Source organism: Anabas testudineus, chromosome 10 (genome assembly GCF_900324465.2).
Source record: "Anabas testudineus chromosome 10, fAnaTes1.2, whole genome shotgun sequence".
Taxonomy (NCBI): Eukaryota; Metazoa; Chordata; class Actinopteri; order Anabantiformes; family Anabantidae; genus Anabas; species Anabas testudineus.
The window spans coordinates 10,324,188-10,332,356 of NC_046619.1; positions in this window are offsets into that span (position 1 = coordinate 10,324,188).

Here is an 8,169-nt window from a genome sequence, read left to right on the forward strand (position 1 = left end):
AGTTCACTGAAGCACGACTTCATTACCGTGGACATGGCCCCAGACACATTGTCTCTTTTAGGTTAGTTTTAAAGTTTGGATTAAAACATTTTTTCTAGTCTATACACTATGTCAGCACAGTGTAAACGTATCCTATTAATCCTAGTTTTGAACCGGATCTATTTAATATATATTTCCAAGATCACGTCATTTTACGTTGATTTGAAACAGGATGGTTAAATCTCACACTTTACTATATTATTTATGTGCTATGTACTATATATATATACATATATATATATATATATATATATATATATATATATATATATATAAATGTCTTTGTAATTTTAGTCAGTCTTAAAAATACTACCATTATGAACGTTAAGGCTCTCTAATCTAATCTGTATTAATATTTACATAAATAATAAAGAAGGAATTATTAGTAATACTATTATCACTATAACTTATAGCTTTTATTTTGAAAGTAAAAAACTGACTTCCTGTATTAAATACCGTGTCTTTAATTGACTGTTGCTGTAGATAGATTTTCTCTGGCTTGTGGGGACATAATGCATTCCCTAGATAAACTAAACTAAACTAAACTAAACTAAACTAAACTAAACTAAACTAAACTAAACTAAACTAAACTAAACTAAAACTAAACTGTATTCTAATCCAAACCCTCAACAACACTTTGAGGATGTGAAGAAACATCATAATGGCATCATTTTAAAAACTGTCAGTACAATCTAATGACAACATGTAAATATATAGATATACATACTTATTTCACAGGACTACAGATTGCAGCCTTTTCAATAAAGACTATAGAAAAAACAGCATTATTGATCTGTACGTTTAATGAATTTCTAGTATAATAGGGCATATGTCAGTCAACAGTTATATCGCTTTGTCAATATTGATTTCAAACCCAATATAAGAAAAAACAAATAATCATTTACTTAAGAAATTGCTCTATGGTTGACTAATGAGTCACCCCATTGTGCATAAGCTTCTGACCAGTGAGGTTATTAGACAATCACAAGCAGATCACTAGAAACAATGAGCCTCCTTTTCATTTATAATCCACAGGCAAACCTTCTTCAATTAACATCGTCTGAGTGACACTTGCTAACCGTGACCCCTAAATGACAAGGACCATCTCTGAATATGGAAATGAGACTCTGACATTCAGAGCCAGGATGTATTTTCATTAAAACCATAGTTAATCAATACGATCAACCTAATTTAAAAACAGCAATGAGGGAATAATCAAAACCTCCCCTATGAGCAGAAATGAGAAGCTAGAATGATGGGTGAAGGGAGCTGGGGGGTTGCTCGGTTTTATTTGAGCTGCTACTATCATTTTATTTTTAGAAAGGTGGTGAGGAGTAATTTACTGGAAGAGAATAATTAATTTGTAGAAAGAGAACTGGATGATGGACACAGAGAAGTAATGAATTAATCAGCAGAGATGCAGAGGTCTTTGTTTGGCCAGATGACTTTCTGTTACACACACACATACATACACACTCAAGTGCTAAATCATGTAGAGTGGAATTTATTTATATATATATACAGTACATATATAGAATAGTAAAGTGTGAGATTTAACCACCCTGTATTAACAGAGACTGTATTGACTTACATCCGCTCCCCACAGAGTTGCATTAGCCTTAAAAAATATTTAGGTCTGTATTTAAGTAACTGCTGGGATTGAGATTGCATTGCTGTGACCAAAAAGGAGCGAGGAGAAATGTTTCTATTTAAAAATGGTGACATCTCATGTCATGTTAAATAGTGATGTTAAAGTTAGAGTGTGCATGCAGACGAGCAGACCTGAAACTAAGTGCTGCTTAACTATAACCTCAGACATAGCCCTAAATATAGGAAACACACAGCATTATAACATAACTTAAAATTGACTTTGAATGTAAAAATTCATATTAGATTATAAGAAACATGAATAATCCCTTTTGGACCAATAACTGTTTGTGCTTCTTGCCAGATTGGATCTTTGGTAATTCCCAGATCTAAGCAGATGACTTGGGGCAATCGAATAGTTTGTCAAAACCAAGCTTTAGTTAAGTTTATTTATTTGCACACAAGATGCAACAAAATACAACTAAACAAAATAAAAACCAAACAAAATTTTGACCCCTCTGAACTTGTAACCCATCCTTAATCAAACACCAAAGCTGTAAAGGCTAAAATGAATAGTTAGCGGATAGCTTATACCGACTGTTTTTCCCCAGATGGCGAAGGGAATTTCCCACAGTGTGAACATACAGTATGTGACTAATGCGAGTAAACACACAAACATACACACATACAACACAATAATGATTCAGCAGCCGCATAAGAAGGGACGTGAAGATATACAGCTGAACTGTGAGGTTAGTTATGATTAATGACAACATGATAGAGCTGTGTTTTGGTGCTTCTGTAGACTAGCAGAGGAAGCAGATGGAGTCACATTCAAATATTTTACATCGCCTCTGCTCCCCACTCTCCCCTCATAGGCTTACATTATACATTGAGGGTGTTGCAGCGGCACCAGTGATGGTAACTGATTGCAGCGTTCACACTCAGTGTCTCAAGGTTTGTTTGCTTTTTTTTTTCTCCCCCCTCGCTTTTTTCAAAATCATTTGCATGCAGTATCTAACACCCGCATTGCGCCTTTGTCAAAAGCTGTTGCTTGGTACCAGTATGAGGGAGCAACATCCCAGAGTACTGCTGTTAATAAACTCGACAGTCACAGATGAAATCAAGCGCTAACAGCATATACAAGTGAGAATGCTGCATTTACAAATATAGCCTTCCCAGAACAGCGTTCAACACCATCGATGATAAGGCCATTTTTAAATGTGGCTGTGCTGATTCTTTTATTCAGACATGAGCCTGACCCAGTGTATAGCAGCAGTGGAGGTGACCACATTTTAGTTGTTACATGGGTACTGACTATCAATGGATTGACTGACCCAAAATCTCTTTCTCCACAGAGCAAAGACTCTCTACTTTAGCTTGTGTCTCTTCCCTCTTCTCGTCTCTGTTTATCTCTCCGTCTCTAACAACACATATTAAGTCCTTTGCTTTCTTGTGAGGCCTGGCCAAAGGCTGTATTCATCATTTAGGCCAATAAAATGTACCAAAAGAACATGAAATTGCTTTTTTTGGTCTGTTACAAATATAAATCACTGCTAAATGGGGCTATAAGTTCTAAACACATTAGATTTTATGTCTGATGCTACAAACACACTCTGGTGTGTAGTTGAGGAAAAAATGGTTGCAACATTCAAGGAAGAGGGATAATGACCCAACGTGTCAATGCTGATGAGACTGTTCAGCAATACTTCCTGTGTGCACGACAGGATGGACAGACAACTAGTTGCCAGAGGATGAGTGGGAGGAAACCGAGAACATAGAAGAGGCATTCAGGAGAGCAATAGCTACATTGAAAGGCTTGAATAGAGAGCTCAAAGACTTCACAGGACAGATTCTTGCAGGCTTTGTTTCTGTGAGTGTTGAGAGACCTTCGCTGTCTGTCACTTGTTGGTCCACTGCTACTTGTGAAGAGCGCAGGCTGGCCAAAGTGTTGTTAGTGCCAAACCCCAGTCTGGTCTGCACCCTGACCAATCAGTCCTTATTTCCCCAGGCGCCTCTCTGTCTCCTCTGGTGAATGGATCTGTACGCCACCCATCCAGTGTCCCCCTGTTTCAAAAGAGGGGGGAACAGAATGAGGTGAAAAAACAAGAACAGTCTTTTGTAGTAGTTGAGGTGGAAAAGGAGGGTTGTCTGACACTCATTTGTAAGCCCCCCCTCTGGCAGGCAAATTTGGAAAGTAGTAACGACTGGACACGTTAATAAGGCCGAAGACACGCACAGCAACGGGAGAATACTGCGTTCCAAACTACGACAAAGAGGGCCAGGACAGATCTGGAGTTGATGACACAGGTGTTATGATCTTACCACAAGGGTTTAATGTCCCAAATGAGTCTTATTTGATTCTGATATCATCATCATCTACAGTAAAGCAACAATTCGTTATCCAACAAGTGCAAGTGACTGTTTGCTATGTGACTGTAGTGACACCCGTAAGGCTTTTTCTTCTTCTGCAAGGCAGTGCAGTGCAACAGCGGAAGAATCAAGATCCAATGAGAACAAATATAAAGAAGGAAAACACAGGCACTTGACTTCACCGCAGCCAAACATCAATCAATTCATTTCAGTTTTGTAAAAACCTCCAAACCTTTTTTGTAGTTTTTCTTTGTGTGTCTGTTTATTGGACAGGTGTAGCAAATCCTTCCAAACTCTATTCAAGGGTTTATTACCTTAAATTCAAAGAGCTGTCCCATGTCTTTCGTCAATATATCCCTTTTAACACTGTGACTATTATTTTTAAGTTTTGCTTATTGGAGAACTAATTTCTACAGCTATGCTAAAGAACTTATTTCAGAGATCTGTGCTTTGTATTAGTAATGTACAACGACTGCAGTCCAGTTAAAGTGACTGAAGCTGTCTGTGGGTCTGTTACTGAGAAACACACAGATGTTTGAAAGCAGCAGCGAAATCACACCAGTGGGAGAGGCGAAGGAGGCGAGATGAACACAAAGAGGAAGAAGAAAACTATAGTAATTGGTTTTTAAAATGGCTTTGTCAGAAGAAGTCCCTGTACTGTCCGAGGTGATGTAGAAGAACACTTTATTATCTTTGAGTTTTATTTCCTCACCTGCTATTAACAACCAGAAGAAACAGTGATGACAAGCATCTATTCACAGACTGATCCTCCCACACAGTACTTACCCCTGCTATTCCATCAAAGAGGGAGAGGTAATTAATGATGTTATTGTCATGTATCTTGAACGCCTGAACGTCACTCACATACTGCGCTTTCAAGCAGAGATGATAATCCTTCTCATGTTGGCTGCAGGACTCCCAGGGTGGAGGGATCTGTCTGTGTTTAGCCTGCCCAGGACAGAGCTCTTTAAATGGGATACAGGCCTTTTCTACTCATTCTGTGGCTCTGGGACCAGCAGGGTACAGGGGATTACACGACCACATAGAGGGAAATGTGCTCTGTGCTCAGGCTTTAAGATCTATTTGCACAAACAGTATAGCTTACAATATATTCAGGACTTTTGAAGACATTTTCATGCATTAAATTCATTCATATTGCAGTATTTCTCCAAGTTACATTATTACTCAGTTTTCAGGCAACGGGAGGATTATCTGATGTTTTAGTTGATGTCTGTGTTCTTCATCAAAGACGCAGACACGCAAACTGCACTGATCCAAATCTGTGTCAGCTTCAATATCTAGTAGGACCACAGGGAGAAGATCTGTAGTCACATTTGTCAAACAGCCTCATGAAACTTTTACGTTGCCTGCTTGTGGATACAATGATTTCAGGGCGTAAATGTGTTTTCTCCGAGCTGCTCTGATGCGGTTGTGCCTGACAGTTTTTTTGACATGTGTCGTGTCTCGTGTTGACACTGAGATGGAGAGACAGGATATGAGACTGACTGGTTCATACAAGGTCACTGTGAAGCTCCGGGAATCCATGTTGACAGCTTCAGTCCTGACATCATCATCTCACAAGGCGGTGGAGCGCACACTGTACATGCTGCATGTCTCACTCCTAATAAAATATTACAGCTTTAGATCAAACAAGAGGATCTCCTAGAGTGACACAATACAATTATTTACCTGATGCCTTTCAGGTTGTACTTCAATCCTGACAATTTACATGAACTAATATGTTTAATTAACCGTCTCGACTTAGTGCAGAAGTTGTGAACACAAATTATAATGTTGTCTAACGGGAGCGTCTTTAGTTTTACAGCTGTTGGTCACAAACTAAATTATTTGTCAAACTAAGATTTTGTTAAAGGATAAATTGTTGGGTTGTTTAATCATGTTTGTACCAACTTGTATTCCAAACCATTCAAAACCACAAGTGTCAACCTCATGGAAGTGTATGAGGAAGGTTCAGGTGATTGTGATGCATTTATGGACCCTGGGGATTATGGTCAGGAGGCCTCTAAAGTTCAGTCTGGCCAGTGGAAACTGCAACTGATAAAATAATTTCAATTTAAGGTTGGAATTTTCAATGAATGAATTGTATGCAAAATAAAATAATCAACCACTGCTGCTCTGTGGTCCATTGTCCAGACATTTGTGTCTCCAGCCCATGAGAGCTGTGAGGGAACTGCAGTCCTTTATTTAATGAGTAATGGATTTTTGTGGGCTTGGTGAGTGTTTGATAGATGTTAAGAATGCGTAGGTGTTGTGATAGAGTCACTGTTGAATATTTTATGTTTAATAAAGGTTTGTAAATAATCGACTGGAGTCTAAAAGCATCTGCGATCTCATGCACTGTATACTGATTCACTCATTCACACTGCTCCTCACCCATATGCAAAAGATGTTTTTATCTGCTCAGCCTCCATCGGTCACTCTGCAATTAAATATTTTCAGCATTAAGGCTTAAATGAAACCCAGAAGAAAGCTGAATTCTTTACATCTGTATTGAATTGCTAAACCCCCTCCTTCAGTCCCCTCCGTTTCCTTACAAACACACTCAAACACTTCTTTGCTTGTGTTGATCTATTCACCTTACTTTCTACTCTGTTTCTCGGGTCAGAAAACCCATTCTATCCTTATCATTTGATGTTTTGTTATTTTTTTCCAGCCCCTGTTAGGTATATTCATTTGATGGACTGAACTCCAAATCAGCTGTATCAGTGTGTTTAAATAAAACATTTTTGAAAGTTTTGCTCAGAATACTATTCAACCAGGAACATGTGACCACTTTTTTTATTATTTGAAAGGATCAGCAAAGCTATTTCTGTCTCAAACCTGGACACCACTGCGGTTTAAAAATGACACATTGACAGGAATGATGTGAAACGGGACTGAATGAGAATCTGTAATTAACTGAGTAATAAAACTTTTCAAGTAAAACAACCGTCAGGTTCATATTTTGACAGCAGACTGACAAATGAAAAAAAAAAAAAATAATAAAAACGACTTTACCCCCGTTGTTCACACATTGCTTTATCTCTTTTATCTTGCCTGTCCTTAGCTTCTTATTGATCCTTCATTTTCTCGCTGCACAACCCGAGGCTCCAGGAGGAGACATGATTGACAGACCGTGCTCTGCCTCTGCTGGGTAATACCCCTCCCACCTCTCCCGTTGCCAGGGTGACAGATAGGTTTTTCTCTGCCAAAACACTTCATCTCCATCTCTGTCACCTCGGATATGTGAGCGAGCGGGAGAGAGGAGGGGTAGGTGAGACTCAGTCAATCCTACACTTCCCATGACAAATGGCAACACCACAGACAAACAGTGCAAAGTGAGTCTGCATTTATGTTTCTTACTGTGACAGTGTCTCATAGTCTATCACACTCTACTCAACACCAATCTTGCACACTATTCTCTGGATGGAGTGTTTGCTGAGCAGGCCGGTGCCTGTGAGGGCCTGTCCCTGATTCACAATCATAATATTCCTCTGCTCTGCTGTTCAGGACACTTAAGCACAGGGTTCTGGCTGCCTGCACACGGAGTCTTTGATTCAAAACCAAACAGAACAGGTCAAAACACTGCCTGGAGGCAGCAACCTCTCCAGCTAAAGTGAATCTCATTTGGCTTCTATTCTTTTTTTCTGTCTGGATTTCTCTATCACTAAGCATCAGCTCCAGCCATGTTGCTATTAGCGCAGTTCATCATTCACACAGGCAGTGCCCATGGCACAATTGGGTCAATGCCAAGTCGGATGCATGACATCATCCATTGTGCTTGTCGCAAACCCAATCAGGATCCCAGATTCCAATGGGGAGCTTTCGACATGATTAGCGTTGAGCCCATCATGACATCATCCTTCAGTCGGTTTCCCTGAGGAGGTACTGACATCATCCCTCGTAAGTCAATTATTAGAATCGCTGGAGTCTAATAATCTGTTTTAGCGTCTTCAGCAGTAATGATTACAGGTCCCGGATCATTCCTGCCCTATTGGACATGTATCATACTGAACCAGGTGTGAAGAATGACTCATATTTAGACTGTCTACACGCTCTTCCATCCAAACACTCACACATGCACCTACAAACCTGTGTGAAGCTGTCTTTGTTTCTGACATCTGTTTGTCATCTATTCTATCCTATTTGATCCACTACACAGTCCCATCC